This window comes from Crocodylus porosus, unplaced genomic scaffold, assembly GCF_001723895.1.
Source record: "Crocodylus porosus isolate Cpor-Errol unplaced genomic scaffold, CroPor_comp1, whole genome shotgun sequence".
NCBI classification, from domain to species: domain Eukaryota; kingdom Metazoa; phylum Chordata; order Crocodylia; family Crocodylidae; genus Crocodylus; species Crocodylus porosus.
Window position 1 is genome coordinate 101,660,069 of NW_017728918.1, and position 20,951 is coordinate 101,681,019.

Genomic DNA, 20,951 nt, shown 5'->3' on the forward strand with positions numbered 1-20,951 from the left:
TTAGTCAAGGGCTGCATCTCACTGTTCTGTTTGGTTTCTAGGTTAAAAAAGAAAAAGCAAACCAAACAAAATGCAGAAGCTGCTTCCAAGACTCAGGCTGGGAAAGATGATGCAAGTAAAGTCATCTTGGAGCAAATCAGTTCTTCTGAAGACAACTGCAAACTTGCTGTGGAAAAGGAGTGTGTCCTTGACAAAGAGAAGAAAAAGAAAAAATATAATCAACTAAAGGATATCAGACGCACAGAGCTGAAGAGATATTATCATACTGGTAAGTTATATTATTGGCAGTATAGTATTTTGGCACTACATTATTTTCTTAACTTGTTAATCTTTTTCTAATATGTTTTTTCAGGATGCCTTTAAAAGGCTATTAAGTTGAAATCTACTCAAAGCTAAAATAAGTTAGAATAGTTAGAAATGTTGCACCTGCTTGTTACTCCTAGCAATTCTCTCTTGATTTTTAAAGATTTTTTTTTTCCCTTTCTTGTTGCCATGTGAATTTCCCACACAAGGAGAGGAACTTAATGGCCATAACAGCATGAAATAAACAGATGGGAGGTTGTGCAGGGGAGGGGAAAGAATACATTTTTCCCTTTATTTCTCCTCTGTTGCAGAAAGCCAAACCAGTGTTTTTAATTATAATAGGTTAAATTTCAGACAAATGTGACTTTTTAAAGTTGACAGTCTTGTTTAATATTTTAAAGGTGTTTTGGCATGTATTTGGCAAAAATTTCATATTTTTGGTATCCTGTCCTACTTGCTGCCATAAACCAAGTGTATTAGGCAGAATCAACCCACTGTGTAGGGTTGATATGGCACTGACACAGAGATGCAAATAAAAACCAAGCCATATGTGGATTTACGTTGGCAAACACTAACTACTATACTGATGTGTAGTCCTGATGAAATGAAGGTAAGCTTGTGCAGAAACATTGCAGGGTCAGAATCGGCACATAGGCCACCATCTGTAGTTCTGGATTGTACTTTGTAATATATTCAAAGGCATGTAGAGAATGCACAAATTTAAATATATTGTGTATATGTATTTTACATTTAATTGTGACCTACCTGTGTGTGTGTGCTTTGAGTAAATGATCACTGATAACCTGCATTGTCATTAAGAGAAGGGATCCCCCAAAAGCTAGCACTATTTGGCAAGTATATGCAGACCAGTCTACAGTCTGAGAATTGCTGTCTTCTGTTTTTCTTCTATGGTAATATGTGACTTTTTAAATAAGTCAGAGACCCTATCCTGTAAACTTCTTTTGCTTGTTAGTAAGTTTACTTGTGTGAGTAAAATCACTTTATCCTAAGTGTTTGTTTGCAGGATTGGACCCAAAGTAAATAACACTCAGGAAGTCAGAAATGAATATTGTGTTTCTCTTACCTTAAGCACTGTTTCTTATCAACAGGATAATTGGAAATACAATATTTACCTTTAATCCAAGACAACTCTGAATTTAAGATGATCCCCCAATAATGATATTCATTAGTTGTAATTATTGAAGGGTCATCTTAACTTTGTATGCCCCCCCCCACCTTACTGCAGGAGGACAGGTGGTGGGGGAGGCAAGAAAGGCAGTAGGGAGATGAGAGGTGGGGAGGTCAAGCGGCCTGACCTCTGCTGCCTTTCCTATCCCCTCCAACCATTCCCTTTCCCTCTTCTCCCTACTGCCTGCTCCTGCAGCTCCCTGTCCCTGCTCCCTGCCCTCCCCCTGCTTAGTCCGTCCTGTCATCTGCTTTCCTTATCACTTCTGTCCCTGTCCCCCTCCTGTCGTCCCCGTCCCCCCCCCCACTTACTCTCTTCCTCCAGCCTCACTTCAGCTTGGGGCACAGGGCACATAGTTGCTTTGGCTTCAGCTTGGCCCAGTAGCAGCAATGATGGCAGCAGCTCAGGCCCAGCTGGAGCTGTCATTGCTGCAACAGCTGTTACTTAACTGGGCTGGGGCTGGAGAAGCCACTTATCCATGCCCCAGATTGGCCGGAACGAGGAGGTAGGCAGCTGCTGTGGTTTCAGGTCCCCAGGTTGTTTCCAGGGCTGACTGACCCCCAACCCCTCACCTCATACTCAGATACAAGAAGGGCCCCCACCCCAGTGTTAAATGGGGAGGGGGGATGTGGATCTCATCTTGGATTCAAATAAACATGGTATTTTTTTCTAGTATAAGAACAGAAAGGTTTGGATTGTGGAATTATCTGTAAACAGCTTCTGCTGTATATTACTTGCAGATATTCGGGCAGATGTTTTTATAAGTGACAATTCTTCGAGTGACACAAAGGTGGGAACTGGTGGTTAGTGAAACTTGCTCTACGTAAAATTTAGACAAAAGCCTGCATCATTGAGACCTTTTCTCTAAGGAGACTTGTTTTAATAAAGATTGAACACTTTGAGAATTTTGAGTGTTGTGAGGAGGCTGGAATTATTTTTGCACTTTAAAAGGTTTTTTTGTGAAACATCTTAATGGTTGGAATGTCCCTGAAAAAAAATGATATCAACAAGAGCAATCACTAGGAGTAAAGTAATAACACTTCTCCCTTTCACCATTCCTTTTGCCTCTGCCTCCCATCATTCTCACTAGGATGGTCTTTGCATGCTGGTTCTTCCCAGCAAAGAATCTGCTTTATCAATCTTTATGAAGAGAGCTGTTAGCATCTGAACCTGAGAACTCAAATGTTTAAAGTAGATTGGATTCTGCAGAAATGTGAATATTCTGGCAGTGGCAGATAAATATAAAATGTGACTTCTGTAATCAATTTAAATACAAAAATGCTTAATGTAATTGATAGATATATGTATAAAGATGATCTAATAATTGTGTGTGTATATTCACACGTGTGCATACACATGTGCGTGCATGCATACACACGCACATTAAACTAAATGTAATATCAAGACCAGACAGATTTTATATATGTATATAAATCTGTCTGTCTTGATATTGCATTCAGTTTATTTTATGCTAGACCAGGGGTCAATAATGTTTTTGGTCAGAGTGCCAAAAAACCCCCAACCTCAACCTATGCCTTGACGTGGTGTTCCAGGGACAGATGGGGCCAGGGTGGTGCAGCGGAGGCAGAGGAAAGAGAGGAGGCTGTGAGGAATCCGATCCTTGTTGCTGGCAGTGGGTGCATGAACACCTCCAGGCGGCCAGCAAAGTAGAGGCTGGAGTTGCGGTGTCCTGGCCCTTTCCCCAACATGCCCCGAGGTGCACATGCAGCTGTCCCTGGCTGTGGAGCCCAGGCTCGCAGCAGACAAGTTGCAAATGGCTGCACCCAGGTCCGGAGCAGGAGCCCTGGCTCCATTTCATGGCCAGTGGTGGCTATACACACACCTCAGTGCACATGGTGAGGACAGTGCTCCTAACTATACGAGTGGCCCTCGTCTGGACTCTCTCTCGTCTATTGACATCCATCTTGAAGTACAGCACCCAAAACTGAATGCAGTACTCCAACTGTGGTCTTACCAAAGTTGCATAGAGGGGAAGTATCACCTCCTTGGATCTATTTGTCGTGAATCTGCTGATATATGGTAAAGTGTGGTTAGCTTTGCTGATGATTTTGTCACATCAATGACTCATGTTCATCCTGGAGTCCTCTATGACTCCAAGATCCTGTTCCGCTTCTGTGCTGCTGGGAGGGTCACTTCCCAACCAGTAGGTGTGCTGGATATTTCTGTACTTGTCCTTGTTTTACTGCATCCTGTTGTGTACTGCGCACTTTTCTAACCTGTCCAGGTCTGCCTGCAATTGTTCCCTACCCTCCGGAGTGTGCACTTCACCCCACAATTTGGTATTGTCCGCAAACTTGGACAGAGTACACTTAACACCCACATCCAAGTCACTGATGAAGATATTGAAGAGTACAGGTCCAGGGACCGAATCCTTTGGGACCCCACTACCCGCATCCTTCCAGGTTGATACTGACCCATCTACTACCACTCTCTGGGTGTGACCGCTAAGCCAATTTGCCACCCACCAGATTGTGTAAACATCTGTCACAGACTCTTAATTTATGTATGAGAATACGATGAGATACTGTATCAAAGACCTTGCGAAAGTCTAAGAAAACAACTTCCATCTCTACTTCTGCATCTAAGCATTTTGTAACCGTCATAAAACAAAACCAGATTGGTCAGGCATGATCTACTTGCTATGAATCCATGCTGGTTTCCCTGCTGCATTATCTTTCCTGCTGGACTCCCACAAATATGATCCTTCCTAATTTTTCAAAGACCTTTCTAAGAACAGAGGTGAAACTGACTGGTCTATAGTTACTCTATTCCTCCTTCCTCCCCTTCTTGAAAATAGGGAACACATTGGCCCTTTTCCAGTCCTCCAGGACCTGTCCTGAGCACCATGAGTGTTCAAACAGCTGTGCCAGTGGTCCTGCTATGACACTGGCCAATTCCTTCAGTACCCTCAGATCCAGCTCATCTGGGCCTGCTGACTTGAACGCATCCAGTCCATCAAAGCAACTCTGCACCAAGTCAGCATCAACAGGTGGTGGGCTGGTATCCCTCTGATACCCATCTAAGAACCCGTTAGGAGACTTATTGTGACCCCTGTTCAGGAACACCGAGGCAAAAAACTCATTGAATAGCTCAGGCTTGTCCCCCATCTGTCACTAAGTGTTCATTTAGGGGTGCTGTGCTGCCCTGCACCTTCCTTTTACTCCCTACATACCTTAAAAAAAAAAAAAAAGACTTTTTTGTTGTCTTTAATTTGTGTTGCCAGCTTCAGCTCTGTTAGTTGCTTTGGCTTTTCTAACTGCATCCCTGCAAGTGCGGGCCAACTAGGTATACTCCTCCTTGGTAGCTTCCCCCTGCTTCTACTGCCTATATGCTTTCTTTTTTGCCCCTAGGCTCCTCTGGATGTCCCTGTTTAGCTAAGGAAGTTTTTTGGCCCCTTTTCCCTCATACTAGGGTAGTCTCCCTCTGTGCCCAAAGGATCATTTCCTTTAGGAACGACCACCCTTCCTGAACTCCCATCTCTCCAATACTCTTCTCCTGCAGTGTGTCATTGACTAGACTCCTAAGCACACTGAAGTTAGCCTTCCTAAAGTCAAGCACTTCCACCCTACTACAGTAAAAGCTCCATTATCTGGCACCTTACAAGCCGGCATGTTCTATTAACCAGCATGCCAGCTTGTAAGGTAAAATGAAACCAGAAGTGCCCACCGTGGCACTTCCTATTTCTCTGAGCCCCCACAGCCTGGGGAAAAGCAGCCTGCGTTGCTGAGCCCCCAGGGCTCAGGGCATAGCAGGCTGCACGGGGCCCACCTCCCTGTCCCACAGGGCCTGTGGGAGGGTCAGTTATGCTGCGGGAGGGGTGGCAACGCCCTAGATGCGGCAGACAAGGGCGCCTGTTCGGGCTGCTTAGTTAACTTGTATATCTTGTTATCCCCCATTCCCGGGGGATGCCGGATAACAGAGCTTTTTACTGTAGTTATCTTACCTGCCCTACGGCGTATGATGAATTCGATTGATTGGTGGTCACTGTCCCCAAGGTGACCATGAATCTGCAGCTCCCCCATAGCCAACACCAAGTCCAGTAAGGCATTCCTCCTAGTGGGACCATATTATTGTAATATGATTATCATCTTGATGTTACAAAGTTAGCCCACTAAACCCCAGGGGAAGGGGGTGGGGGGCAAATTCACACCTCTGAATCCATTTCTAACTCAGAAAGCTCAAGCAGATGTCAAAATGTTACTTATACTAGTATAATAGCCATTTAACTTTAACTTTATCTCCAGGACCATAAGAGCTAGATGCTTTTTAAAGGGTGTATTAGATTTTAGAGTACAGGTAGGCATAAAGGGTGAATCCAGTAATTCTGCAGTAGCCCTGCCAGTAGGAGGAAATTTATTATCAAATCTGTAAGTCCTCTAAACTGGTTAGATCTTTTTTAAAGTGTGGTCATGCTCCCTTTGCACACAGGCTGCTGGGGAATATCTGTGCATGGGCTTTATTCTGTCATTTTTTTTCCAACTATGGTTTTGAGCAGTATTATAGACAAGCCCTAAGGTGCTCAGACTAAGACCAGTAACTTGCGCTTTCTTGTTCTCAGTCTCCATTTCTAATGTTAGGTGCATTTGCATGTGTGGTGGCCTGCTGCTGTTGTTGGTGCTGCTAGTCTTTGGAATATCTGTATAATTCTGACACTTTTTTTCATTTTAATGCTATCAGTGTGTTTCTGGGATTATTTAGAAAATGTTATTAAGAAAACTTTCCAACCCTGTTGAAAATATGTTAGATGTGTTCAGGGCACTACAGTTTGTCCCATCTATGTGCAAATATGATGACAGTGCATGCATAACTTATTATATGGCTTAATGGAAGTTTTAACACAAGCTGCTTTAATGGTCCAGAAAGGTCATGTCTGTCAGGTTAGGGGAACTAAGACCCTTATTGTCCTAATAATTTGCTTTTTGTACTTCACAGGGTCATAAATCCTTATTTATAGTTATAGAGGAAAAAAGGAGAAGAATATGCATCCTGCTGTAACTCATTCCTTAAATGTCATGTCTCTTCATTACAAACTCATAAATCTGTGTGCCTTTGTCAATTTACCTGACTGTGACTTCCTTTTTCTTTCTCTTCGAATGTCATTTCCCCTTGATAGATTTATGGAATGTGTGCTATTTTATGTCAGTGGTTTTGCTAACTCAGAAAATTCCCATTTCTCATTTTAGGATGGTTTTAATCTACATTTCTAAGGGTATGAAAATGCATGGTAAATGATATGGGGGAGTCCAGCTTTTGAAGGAAGGCATTTATTTTTAATTTAGCCCTGAAGCAGTTCTAAATAGGGCTTGGAGACTAGAAATCCTGTAATAGAGGTGACAAATTTACAGCCCCCTAAGTCATATCGTTTGGCCTATGAGGCTTCTAGAAGGGCTGAGAATTTTGGGGTGGGAGAAGTGGGGGTGAGATTTGGATGTGACCCACGAGGTTCCTCATAGTCTGGATCCAGTCCATGAAGAGCCCCACAAATCCAGATGCAACCCCAGGGGACCAGGGAGTTTGTCCCCCCTGCTCTAACAGAACGAATGAAATCCTGATTCTGTGCTCCCTTTTGTTACTGTCTGAGGCCAGTAGGTGGCATTTCAGAACCAAAAAGGGATAGTTGGTTGCACCTTTTAACTGTTGCAAATTTTTGAATCAGAAAATGGTGAAGTCCTGTTAGCTCCTCTAGGGCATTTCCCTCTCCAAGCAGGATTTAGTTACAATGCAGTTCCTTGTGTGTGGATTGGTTTAGTTTTAAATGTTCCAAGCTATGGAGGAGTTTCTATTATTTCCCTTGGGTAAAGATTACGTATCATCTAATGGATCCCCCTTCCTTGTTATTTGTTCCTGCTTTGTGTTTTTTGTGTAAATGGCAGTCCTTCAGGCTGGTTCTTTGGCTCTGAAGTAGTGCCATACAAAACTCCCCACTTTGACATCTAAATTAAACCATGCTTTGGTTACTGAGCCCAGTTTTCTTTTATTTCCAGTGATGTAGCCAGCTTATGTCAGTCTGTAGTACATCCATACTTCTACAGCAGAGAGCCAGTGAAGCAATGATCTCTGTGCTTGCTCCCCAGCACATGCTTCAACCCCAGAAATGAGACAGTGAGGATATGTCTGCTCGGGGGGGTGGGCTGGTCTTAATCCCTGGACGGCAGCAGGTTGGCTGATGGTCTGCAGCGCAGTTGGCTGCCAGACTGGAAGTGGCCATGGACTGGCAAGCCATGGCCTGTCAGTGCTGGGTAGAGAGGCCGCAGCTCCTTCTGCAGGGCCCGCAGCAGCAAAGGTTTGGGCCACCCCCCTGCCCGGGAAGGTGGGAGAATCCCTACCTGTCTTCCATTTGGAAATTCCGGCCACAGTCTCCTGTGATTGCTGGGCCGCGATTTGCTGGGCCACAGCATAAAAACTTTGGGAACCCCTGTCCTAGGGCAGTGAGGGCCAGCTTTGTGGCTGGCTACTGTCTACATCAGTGATTCTTAACCAGGGTACCAAAAGGTGCCTTGAGAGTCTTTCAAGTCTTCTGCAGGATGCCAAGTAATCTTAGCACTGTCAGGTGTGCAAACATGATTCACAAGAAGAACCCAGATATTTCAAATAGGAATCCATAGTGTTAGACAGGAAAACCCTGTTGTGGTTCTCCTGAGTCCCTTGCAATAGAAGAATTCCACTATTATTTTTCTGTAGTCAGAAAAACAAGTAAAAGTTAAAAGCTGGCCTTTCTGTAGGGTACCTACAGCCTAAAAAAGGTTGAGAACCACTGGTCTAGATACTAGGCACTATCTTTCAGAATGTGTGTTGGCTTTCATTGTGTTAGTACCAAGGCACCCCTCAGAAAATGTTACCTTTTTGTTTTTATTTGTTTTTTGGCCAAGAAAAAATATTACAGCATTTTTTGATGTACAGAACTCAGAACGACCACAACCATTCAGAATTGTTTTTGACGCTATAGATTCCTATGCTAAATCTCTGGGATTATTTTGTGATTCATGCTTATGCACTAACAATGCTAACATTACATGGCACACCCCATGGTACCTTGAAATAATCTCAGAGCACCCTTCTTAGGAATTGCTGTTAGCAGTTCTGTAGTTTGGCTTACCCTGGCTGCCACAGTGGTTCTAAGCAGGCCTGGTTTTGCCGGCTGGAAATTTTTATTCAAAACAAGCTTTTGATAGAAAGTGCTGGTTCTTTAAAATGTTTTGTTCAAAACATCTCTGGTTCAGTGAACTTTCATCAAATCCAAGACAACATTCAGGGTAACGATGGAACCCTGCTAGGATGTCTGTTAGACTGTGCTTGGGCTGAAAACCCCAAGGAGTTGCTAGGTTTGAGGCCTGACAAGTGGACTACCCCGGGCCCAGGGACCCTGTGCTGCCCCAACTCAAGGACAGACCTGACTGGTGCAGGCAGCAGAATGGTCAGACTTTTGGCGGTAAACTAAGAATAAGTGTTAAAGCACAGATGGACCATGGCAGTTCTCAGCAGTTCCCAATGAGTACAGCCAGATCTTCACTGATTGCATAAGACTAGTCAAAAGCAGCTCCCTGATGCCAAGAGAACTTGCTACTAAATTTCAAAATGCTGTTGCAAGGTCTGGAGGCAGGAAAGATATTTAAGTAAATAGGTTGCAGAAATACGATGATGAAAAGTTAGATGCTCTAAATATATACAATTGCCTGGCACATTAAGGAGATGCTTCAAATCATTATTTGATCTGTGATATGCTTATTAAATAAACAATTGTATTTAGACATTTCTGCAGTGGGCTCTGCAGTTAAATTGTATAGCAGAGTTCAGGAAAAAGATTTCTAGTGTAGAATTTTCAGTGTAATCACATCTTAGAACAGAAGCTTTATTCTGTTAATTTGTTGTTTTCAGATTTTGTTTTCTAAATTAGTTTGTCGTAAGTGTGATTCCTTATGGCCTTATCATACCAATATCCACTTAATCAACTTACTGCTCACAGTTTATCCTGAAAAAGTGAAGTATGTTTTAAAAAAACCCAAAGCCCACATACACAGTCTCAGGCAAATAGCCAGCTCTCTGCAATGAACCCAGTTACAAAAGAATTAATTCTGCTGTCATTTGTGCTGTGAAGTACTTTGCCAATTATCCCACTGATTTCAGCTGGACTACTTCCAGAGCAACACAGTTCATTTCAAAGGGAATTTCCAGTATGACACTGCTTACATTAATTGAACTAACCAGAAATGCAGTGGCCCTAAATGATTTGAATTTTCCCAAACATCTGAGATGTTGATTTGTGCTGGTCTCTGTACAAATCAAAGTCTTAAAGAGTAATTAACACAAATGTTTCAAGAGTAAATAATAAAATAAAATGAATCAAGGCATCAGTGATCTTGAAGAAAAGACATTCTTTTAATTGCCTGTGTAACGAACAGCCCTTCTTTTCCTTGCACAGAGTTTAGCTGAGAGGGGCATGGCCAGGCCTCAACAGGACTTTTTCATTAGGGAGGTATGCCTGCACCATCCCAGGTCTTTCCCCACTGGCTGCTCAAGGGGTGGGAGAGTTGGCAGCCCCCAGACTCTCGCTAGCACACTGAAGCAAGGGGGAGCAGGGTGTGCAGTGCATGCATCTGTTTGATCCAGAGCTTTTGAATCTTCTTCCTCCCTGTTTGTCAGACTGTCTGCAGCAAACTGACAGGCAAGCAAAGTAGCTCAAAGGTGATGAGAGTCCTTATCGCCCAGTTAGCAAAACAATACCTCTCTCCCATTATTTCAAACTCTTCTTAAACAGCTTGGGGGTGGGGGGGAGGGTGACTTGTTGATTAGCTCCAAAAGCCCTGTTCCGTCTGCCTGCCTGTCTTAGTGAAATTGGAGAGATGGACACCTCTTGGCATTAGGTAGCAAGCCACATGCCTAGGGTCTGTGGGGCTGGGGTCCATCCTGTGGGAGATGGGAGGGAGTGGGGGATTTCCTGCTTGAGCAGTGAAGGGGTGTAGGGCAGGGGAAGCCAGCAGACCCTGCTGTGTCTGCAGTCTGCAGTCTCTGCTGGAACAGCACTAGCTAGCATATCACATGCTGGCTATGGTCTGTGCTGTGGGAGAGAGGAGGGAGGGATCTCTGCTTAAACAGCAAGTGGTGAGAGGGGCATGGGGAAGCCAGCAGAACCTGCTGTGTCTGGAAGGTTGTACCGGAGGAGCTCTGGCCAGAGGAGGGGGACCAGCCCTGCTCTGGAGCAGAGCCCTGTCCAGTCCAGAGAGCATGGTAGGATGTTGGGGGTGTCTGGTCTCTTAAATCAGCAAGGGATCTGGGACAGACATTGTTTAAACTGGTTTGAGCCAACTCGGTTAAGTCTGGTACTACATTCAACCAGGTTTTTCTCAGCATGAAATCCTGCCTGAGTTTCAGCCATTTTCAAACTGGCTTATGTGTGCTGAACATCTGTTCTCTTATGGGTTTAAACCAGTTTCTGATCACTTAGACATTACACAAAAACTGGTTTGCCCCAGCCTCAAAGTACCTCCAAGGGTATGTGTACCCCAGGTTGCCACCCTCGCACTAAGGAACAGAATGATTGGTTCTTTAAGAAAGAATCTATTATGCAGAAGAAAGAGAAGCTATATTATCAGAGACAAGTTTAGTTTGACCCCTGCTGAAGGCTACCGGCTTTGCCTCCTTGACATATCCTAACTCCCAAATTCTCTATATTCAATGCAGTACTTTTTGTTTCAGGCCTCATGTCCAGAAACACAGAAGTTGTAATGATAGTAGTACCATTTGTTTTTAGCTATAGGTTTTCTCCAGATCTGAAATAGTTGTGTGTAAAGACAAAGCAGGAAGGTGCAATTGAAATAGAAACAGTGACCTTGCTGGAGGACCTTGCTCTTTATGGCTTGTAATCAGTCCTCACAGGGGATGTTAGTGTACAGAAGTGTGACACATATAGTAGCTAATATGGAGTTTGCTACAGGATTGTCAAAGGAACCTAGTTTATTTAGGAAAACTATAGTGTCCTTTAAATAGCTGGCAGTTCCAGTAGCATATGGGAATAGGATAAGAGTCAACTTGGCCAGAAACTCTCTCCTTCATGGTGCCAATGCCAGAGACAGTGGAATATCCTGGGGTTCCAGATTTGTGGAACTTAGCTGATAAGTAAACATTGCCTGGCCTGAACTCCCAGGAGTTGAGAGCACTAATCTTCTCCTCTGTTTCTAGAGCCAGTGTCTCTGAGAGTTTATTTAGTTCCTATTACTGTGCCAGAGTTTGCAGAACAAGAAATCATCCACAGACTGGATTGCATTTTAAGAGTGGTCTAAACCAAGACTGCAGATTCTTATTTCATTACCTGGATTAGCTTTTATAAGCCCTATGCCCCTCAATGAGTTAAATGCTTTGTTTTTTCTCTGTCCTAGCTACCTTGCCTTTCCCAGCAGTGTCTCCTTCTTTTTCCTTCCCCTTTCCTACAATATTTATTCTGATCACTTCTATTTAGAAGCTCTGCTTACTGCTCTGCTCCTTCATAGCATCTGATGCAGTAAGCTAGTGCTTATGAAAGCTTATACATTTCTGGTTTAGTTCGCCTTTAAGGTGCAAATCTGGAATGTTTACATAGGGATGATCTTCCCTTGAGTGGAAAATTGGACCATATGACCTCTTAGTGTCCTTTTTGCCCTATTTTTTTCGTTCTGCACTGGGCATTGAGTTCAGCTTCTAGGTCATATTAACATACAGTCACAAATATGGGGTTTTTTGGTTATATTGTATTTAGGTTTCTAACCCAAATGCTTATGCTTCCCTGCCAGTCATAACAAGCATTTCAAAAAGCTTTCAAAATGTTTAAGCTTCCCTTTGTGTTACCTAGGTAAATATCCCTTAAGAGCATGCCTTTTAGCATGCTAATTACTTCCTCACTCCAAGAGGTCTGTTGAGCTCCTGATTGATTCATTATGTAATCTAATATTTTATAAGCACACAGCTGAACTCATCAAGACTTAAATAACAAATATAGCTTATAAAGAATGGTCAGTCCACCATCCATTAGACCTTGCAGCTCGGAATATTGCAATTCCACAGCATATAAGGAAGCCAGGAGAACCATAAAATGATTTTGTGTAAGGCAGTGCTGAAGCTAAAGACAGCTGGACCAAAGCAACAGCTCCCAGTGGTAAGGAGCGTCTCTGTTCAATGAAAAGTTAATCCAAAATTCCTAATAGTTCCTAATTTGAAAATATCATTTTTTTTTGTGTTTATTGCTGTTTGCTTAAGCAAAGCTAGCCATCTATTTTAGGACTGCAGAAGTTGAGGGCTAGTAGCTCCTCATCCACTTCTTTCTGAAATGTCCTTTTAACACCTGATCATTGCAACCCTTGACCTTAACAAAAATACATGTGATTTTGCTTTAGAGTACACTAACAATTACTTACTGGTGATTCGAATCAGATTACTTTGTCATTCATTGAAAATGTACAGCTTTTCATAAAATGGTAGATGAAGCTGGATTGACAACTCATGAAGGTTGTTTAACCGCAGTGAGGAAAGTGGCCTATAATTTTTTTTTTCTGCTAGTTTCTGACAATATTGACCTGTCCTGTGCTTTGACCAGGTCTGGCATGCAATCACTGTAGCAGAGTGATAAGAAAGACCAGCTATGTTTGCCCAGGGATTAAATGATCTGTCTTTGATGGGGATCTTATGCCAGAACACTTGCTGGCAATTATCAGTGCTTCATGGAAGGCCCTCAAGCTGCTGGGAATAAAATGGGAGATGCAGCTTCAGAAGTGAACTGGGCTGTTTTTTGGCTCTGAGGCAGAGAAGAACCTAGGTGGTAGATTGAACACATTTGAATTGGGATGGCAGTTGTGGTAAGAGAAAACTCAGGCAGGATTTCATATTGGGTTATTGCTATATCTTTATCATTAAAGCAGATCTTGAAAAGAGAATGAGTCTGACTGGGCACAGGGTGCATGGATAGTCAGAGCAAGTGAGAAGGGCAGTGTATACCAATTGTCTCTGACCTGGCTGATGTATTTGGCAAACTGTATCCAGCAGTAAACAGCCTTCTGCAAGAGGATTAAGCACTGAACTGGAGTTAACTATGCTTCCAACCACAAAAAACTGTTGTTCTTGGCTGACGTTGAGTAGGACTGAGGTCTCTTCCACACGTGTTGCTCTGTGGGCAATTGGGGAAACCGAATACCCTGAAGTCCACGGTCCAACTGCTGCATGTGTATGTATGAGAACTGGTGGAAAATAAAGTTAGTCGAGTGACAGATGCAAAGCAGGTCAGGGTGTGGCCACAAATTGCACTCAAAGCAGATAGATATCTTTTCCACCTCCGTTCAAGCACTCAATTGTAGAAACTGTGCCCTACTTTATGGAGGTATGCATGCCACCAGTGATGTTTTTATGGCACAAAATGCAGTGGGGAGACACCACAGTGATTTCCGTGATATAGCTTGGGTACTAGAAGAAGTATTAGCTAACCTTTCCAGCACGGTAAATTGACTTGAGTGGAGTGCTGTGCCAATGCAGAGTGAGTGAATAGGGACAGAAAACAGGGCAGTTTGCAAGTCAGTTCACAGGTCAGTTTGCCGCTCCCCTCTTTGAAGCAGAGCCTTTAAGATAAATGCTTTAATTAAGAGTCATAGAGCTGGCAGGGCCCTCCAGAGGTCATCTAGCCTAACCCCCTGCCTGCGGCAGAATTATCCCTATCCAAACCATCCCATACAAACCATAATCTAAACTCTACATACCCAGTCTCTACATAAACCATATTCTAAACTGTTTTATTAGCATCATCACCAGCAGTGTTCAAATGATTGGTTCAAAACCAGCCATGCTTCCCACAAGCCACTTTGCTCATGCTTAAAGCCTAGCTTAACTTGAGCTAAAGATTTTTGCTTGCAGACATGAATCAAGTTGGGAACAAAACTTGGGTTGCTGCTCAAGATAACAATATAATTAAGACAAAACTGAGTAAATGACAGATTGGTGATGGCATGGAAGAAATATTCCAACAATCTTTCCTTTTACATACTGTATATGGAGTAATTTAACTCTGCCATGGATGAGCAATTCTACCCATCCAGTGCTGGTCCCAAGCCCAGAGGGTGGGTTAGCATTAGGAAGGGCATCTGGCTGTAAAAATCTCTGCCAAATCATTCTGATGTGGATCCAAGGCCCTTAAAAAAACCTCAAGAAAGGAGACTGAATGTAACATGAGAATTCTCTGACGGATGTGTGGAGTGATGAAGATGGATAAAGTGAGGAGTACTTACTTCAGAGGTTTGGTAAATGTAGTGGAGGCATCCAAAAAGGTACAGGAAAGAAGACTGACATGGTATCGGCATGTTCAGAGGAGTCCAGAAGAATACGTGGGAAAAGAAGTTATCAGAGAGAAGGGGAAGAGGAAGACTAAAGATTAGATGGAGAGAGGAGGAGTTGGAAGAAGAAGATATGCATGACCAAAGCCAGTGGAGAGCTACGGAAACCCCGTTTAAAAAGGACAGGCAAGGGAAGAAGTAGAAACATGGAGTGCTTTATTTAGAGCTTCTAAACTACCGAAGTTTTTGGCTTACGACTGTCCTGAACTAACCTAGATATTTAGTGTATGTAGTTAAAACTTACTTAAGTCCCTTAATTTAACTCCCTTGTTTAACTAGAGACCAGAGTGGAGTAGGGAGTTTGCTAGGGAGCTTGCCCAGAAACTCTCTCGCCCTCCTTCATTGCCGGCTTAGTGAGAGGGAAGCAGGTTAGCAGGACAAAGAGAACTGTTTAGTACCAAGGAGCAGGCCAGGTTACAGGGGAGTTTGCTAGGGAAGGTCTGCTTGAAAAGAGGGCAGGAAGAGGTAGGTAACAGGTTTAAGAGACCTGTAGAGATGTCTAGAAGATGTTGCAATGCCAGAGACATTGCCAGTAGGGCTGTGTGAAGCTTCAGTAGCCGAATCTCTTCCGAATTGAATCGGCCCTATTTGGCGGTCAAACCTCTGAATCTGAATCAAATCTGGAGACCCATTAAAAAGCCTGAATCGAACTGAAAGCCTCTGAATCGATTTGGGGAGATTCGGAAGGCTTGGAGCAAACAGACTGAGAAGAGGGAGGGGGATGGGGTGATCTTCTCTAAATGGAAAAGGCAGAGAGGGGGGAAAGCTGGCCTCTGACTGTGATCTTTCTCTGAGTTCCTTACCATCAGCAGGGACCATCCCTGCTGTTTTCATCCCACTCTGCCTAACACACACAAGTGATAAGAGTTTTGCTTTCAACAGTTTGAGGTGCAGTTTCACAGAAACCCTTGCACCTATTTCCTTGAAACTTGGCAGGCTTCATGCTCTCCAAAGGGGCTACCATCTCTGCTGTTTTCATCCCATTCTGAAAAAAAAATGAGAGTTACAGGTATTTTAGTGATGCCCCATTATCGTCCATGGCCGAATCTCTGAATTGGCCAAATCGAATCCGGACAGCGATTCAAAACATCGAATTGAATCGCTGTCCTGCTGAATCAGCCTGATCCAAAGTGAATACTTGCTGCTTTACACAGGCCTAATTGCCAGCTCTTCCTCTGCTTGCATCTGTGAGGTGTCTCCAGGCAGGACTGCTCACCTGCGGGGCTTCCACCCAGGTCCTGGTTTGGTGCTGTGGAGACTGTGGCTTGCAGGTTTCCAGTTTCTGGAAAAATCATGGAGCAGATCCTCAAGGACTCCATTTCCAAGCACTTACTTGGAGGAGAAACAAGTCATTAGGAACAGTCAGCATGGATTCAACAAGGGCAAGCCATGCCTGATCAACCTAATTGCCATCTATGATGAGATATGACTGGCTGTGGTTGCCGGGAGAGTGGTAGGTATATCTTAGCTTTAGCAAGGCTTTTGATACTGTCTCCCACAACATTCTTGTAAGCACAGTAAGGTAATATGGGTTGAATGAATGGACTTTAAGGTCAACAGAAAGCTGGCTGGATCATTGGGCTCAAAGAGTAGTAAGTAATGGTTCAATGCCTAATTGGCAATCGGTATCAAGTGGAGTGCCGCAGGGGTTGGTCCTGGAGCCAGTTTTGGTCAATATCTTCATTGGCAATATGGAAGATGGGATGGAAAGCACCTTTGGCCAGTTTGTGGATGACACTAAGGTGGTTGAAGTATTAGTTATGCTTGACAGTAGGGCTAGGATTCTGAGGTACCTAGGCAAATTGGAGAATTGGACCAAAAGAAATCATATTAAGTTCAATAAAAAGAAATGTGAAGTCCTACACTTAGGTTGGAACAATCCCGTGCAGTGATACATATTGGGAACTGACTGGCTAAACAGCAGCTCTGCAGAAAAGGACCTGGGTGTTACAGTGGACAATAAGCTGAATATGAACCAACAGTGCCCTTGTTACCAAGAAAGGTAACCGCATACTGGGCTGCATTAGTAGTAGCATTGCCAGCAGATCAAGGGAAGTGATTATTCCCTTTTATTCGTCACTGGTGAGTTCTCATATCTGGAGTCCTGTGTCTAGTTTTGGGTCCTCACTACAGAAAGGATGTTGACAAATGGGAGAGAGTCCAGTAGAGGGTAACAAAAATGGTTAGGGGGCTGGGGCGCATGACTTGTGAGGAGAGGCTGAGGGAACTGGGCTTATGTATTCTGGAAAAGAGAAGATTGAAGGGGGATTTAATAGCCTTCAGCTACCTGAAAGGCGAGGCGGGGTGGGGAGGGGGAGGTTACAAAGAGGAAGGAGCTAGACTGTTCTCAGTGGTGGCAGAAGACAGAACAAGGAGCAATGGTCTCAAGTTGCAGCAAGGGAAGTTTAGATTAGATATTAGGAAGAATTTTCTCATGAGAGTATTAAAGGACTGGAACAGGTTACCCAGAGATGTGGAATCTCCATCCTTGGAGGCTTTTAAGACCCAGCTAGGAAAAGCTTTTGCTGGGATGATCTAGTTGGGGATGGTCCTGCTTTGAGCAGGGGATTGGATTAGATGACCTCCTGAGGTCCTTTCCAATCCTCATTTTCTATGATTCTATACCCTACTAATCCCATGCTAACTCAAGCATCTCTGTATAGCACTGCAGTGTGCCATGCAGACATACCAACATAGCTATCTACGTCCAGAGTAAATGTATTGTTTTACTACTACAGTGAATCAATAAAATAACGCAAAAATGTTGGCTGCACAGAGCAGGGCACTAGTGTGTGTTTTTTTTTCTGGCCACCTTCTCTGTGGATTTCTTCCAGATATGAAGAAATGGTACTCTTCCAGGTATGATCTATTTTAATCTGCTGTGTCAAGTTAAAATGACATTGGTTGAGGAAAACTGGTTCAGAAAAACAGTGCTGGGGCATGTTCAGTGGAAAAGGAGAAATAATTAATTGTTTAATTCTTAGGAAAGGCAGGGTAGTTCCTTAAGCTCTAGATATAATAATTGCTATCTTAACAGGATTTTAAAAGGTAACTTCCACCACTTCGAGGTGGTTAGTTTCTTTCAGCTCTTAATCTCAGCCAGCTCCCACACTCTTTCTTGATCAGTGGGGATAGGCTGAAAGAGATGGAAGGGTAGGGATCAGGAGTGAATTGGCTAACAGAAAAGAGGGTTGAAGCTAAAATTATAGAACACCTAGTTTTAAATGAAAAATTCAACAGCATGGTGACTAAATATAAAGCTAAAATTAAGAAATTAAGCCTCCAAAATCAATAAATTGAGAAATTCCTGAGCTTTGTACAGGTAGGTAAACACCTTCTGGTTGTACAGGTTTGGCATTCTTGTTTAAAATATTGTGCTTCAAAATGTAACTTTATAGCTGAATGGTTCCCATTGTTAGAGAGTGACTAATGCATGAATACAGCATAATGAAGGTGTAAGGACTCTGAGGGTTTCAGGTTCCTGATTTTGTGCCTCTCTTTTTCAGAGGAACATAGCATTTGAAGGAACATATCATGGGTTACTAATTTCAGTCGCTCAGTGTTGTAAGTAGTTGCATCATAAAATCCCCATTACAAATGGATTAAGGTTCATCTCCAAACAAGCGTAGGGTTTTATTGCCCCCACTCCAGAACCTGAAATTTCCGACCTCTTCTTTTTCTTTTTTTTTTTTTTTTAAATTGCCCGTTTATTTGGTCTGAATCTTTGAGGCTGTCTCTCAAAATCACCAGTAGATGTAAAGCAGAAGCAGTTAATACAATTGAAGTCCTTATGTGACTGATGGATTTAACAATAAGTCACTTGAATAGGTACCAATGCATTTGTTAACTACAGGTTTTGTTTTGACTGGAATGCTTGGCTGTTCCCTGGGAACTGTGATACTTAAATAAAGCAAAAATGCCACAAGTCTCATATGCATCAATAAAGTTCAAAGGATTTTACAACTGAAAGCCTGTATGCCTCTCAAGGTACTGTGTTATGTGGAGAGTGATTTTTCTCAGTATTAATAAGACATACTGAGCAACTGTCCTGTTGTGTGACTAAATCTTTGCAGGGGGTCTGTCTCTCTGGTAGCTGTGTCAGTAAGATAGAAAAGCAAATGGAACTTATTTGCATTCCTGATGCAAATAAGTATGTGTGCCTTTTAACTACTTCTGTTAAATTCCCCAAACTCAAACCACTTAGTTTTTGATGCCTGCCTTTTTTTTTCTCCTTTAAAATATTTGCATGTAGGGAGAGTTAGGTTTGGTTCTGCCTGTAAATGTTTTCTTTCACTTAAACACCATTTTTTAATTCTTCAATATCTCTTATTGATCTCAAAATGGTTTAGATTAATATTAACAATTTTAAAGAGGCTTTACGTATGTCTTAGTTCAGAACTCCCTGTTCATTTTCCTCTCCAAGGTTTTCTCCTTTTACAATATTGCCATTACTGTTATTTCCAAGTCTCATTCTTTTAGTTCATGTATAGATTTTCTTTCCCCCCCATCCCTTTCATTTTCCCCCTGTAATCTGATGCCATGCTTGACCAGGAACTTACATTGGCTAGGGGAAGAAGTTGCACATAAACCAGTTTAAATGACCAGAAACTAGTTAAAATCTGTAACAGAACAGAAGTTCAGTGCACATAGGCCACTTTCAAAATGGCCAAAATTGATTTAAGATAGAGGTGCACCGATACATTGGTCTGATATCGGATCGGCACCAATGTAAAGAAAATCAATTCGATCAGAAATTGGCCTGCTGTGGCCAGTAATTTGGCCAATAAATGCCTGTGCATGTGCGCAGCTGCAGCAAGGAGCACAGTCCAGCAGCTTGGTGAGCTGCATGCAGCTAGTAAGTCTGTTGTGGAAAGGAAGATGGGAGAGAAGAGGCATAGGAGGGCAGATCCGTACCTCCCATGGTGAGGGAGGAGTGGAGCTGTGACAGGTGCTGCTCAGCTGGGGGGTGGAGTGTGGGACGGGGCTTGTCCAAGGGGCATGTGGCCGAGGAGGGGGGTGGCTCCCAGCACTGCATGCACCCTGGGAGGGCACAGAGGGTAGGGGTGTGTGCCTCTGACCTGTGCAGGGGGATGGGAGAAGCTGCAGTTATGGGCTGGGGCTGTGCTGGGCTCTTCCTGGAGTGTGGGGGTAAGGTTGGGCCAGGACTTCACTCGGGGCAGGCAGCAGTGCTGGGAGTTGGGGGGGTTATGGGGAGGGCTGTGGTGAAATTTTAGGTGACTGTGGGCCCCACCCCCCATACCATTGCTGCCTGCCCCAAGTGCAGCCTGGCTCAGCCCCCGTGCAGATCTGGGAACATGCCCCCTCATGCCCTTCCGGGGTCTGTGCAGCAGCAGGAGCTGCCCCCCACACATGCCCCCTGGATGAGCCACGGCTCTGTCTTGTGCCCCACCCTGCCTGCTGGGCAGCACCTGCCCTGGCCCCAGCCCCACTCCCTCACTGCAGGGGCCTTGATCTGCACCCCCATTCCCCTTTCTTCCCACCTCCCCTTCCACCACAACAGATTTAACAGCTTTGTGCAACTATATTGAAAATTGGATCAGTATTGGCCGATATGCCTCCTTAAAAACTGGCTGTCAGTATTGACGCCCAAATCTCTATCAGTGCATCTCTAGTTTAAGATAAATCTGGATGGATGTAGTATCAGACTTAACAGATTTAGGTCAAACTATTTTATGGAACTTCTGTCCCAGATCCCTTCCCGATTTCAAGTTAACTCACAGTCCCCCAGCATCCCAGGATGCTTTGCAGCCCTGGGTGGTGCCGTCTGCTCTAGTGGAGGAGGGTTAGTCTTGCCCCTGTGCTGTCACAGAGCTGAGGCAGTGAAGTCTGTGCCTGTGCCTATCAACACAGCAGGACGGGGGGCAGGGGAAGGGACCCCAGCCCCCCCAGCCCAGGTCTACACAGCACAAGGGGAGGGAAAGTGCCCTCTATGGGATTTATTGCCCCCCACAGACCTTCATAGTTTCTAGGGTCGGAAGGGACCTGAGCAGATCATCTAGTCCGACCCCCTGCTATGGCAGGAAAGAATACTGGGGTCAAATGACCCCAGCAAGATGTTCATCTAACCTCCTCTTAAA

General features: G+C 43.8%; 1 protein-coding gene across 2 annotated transcripts in view; it reads left to right on the forward strand.

Annotated features, from left to right (window-relative positions):
- The window catches only part of NCOA7 (nuclear receptor coactivator 7), a 64,546-nt gene continuing 43,595 nt past the window's right edge, over positions 1 to 20,951 (forward strand). For both annotated transcript variants that reach the window (XM_019537992.1, XM_019537993.1), the window contains exon 1: positions 1 to 268. The gene's annotated coding sequence lies outside the window, so the exon portion shown is untranslated. The remainder of the gene's footprint in view (positions 269 to 20,951) is intronic.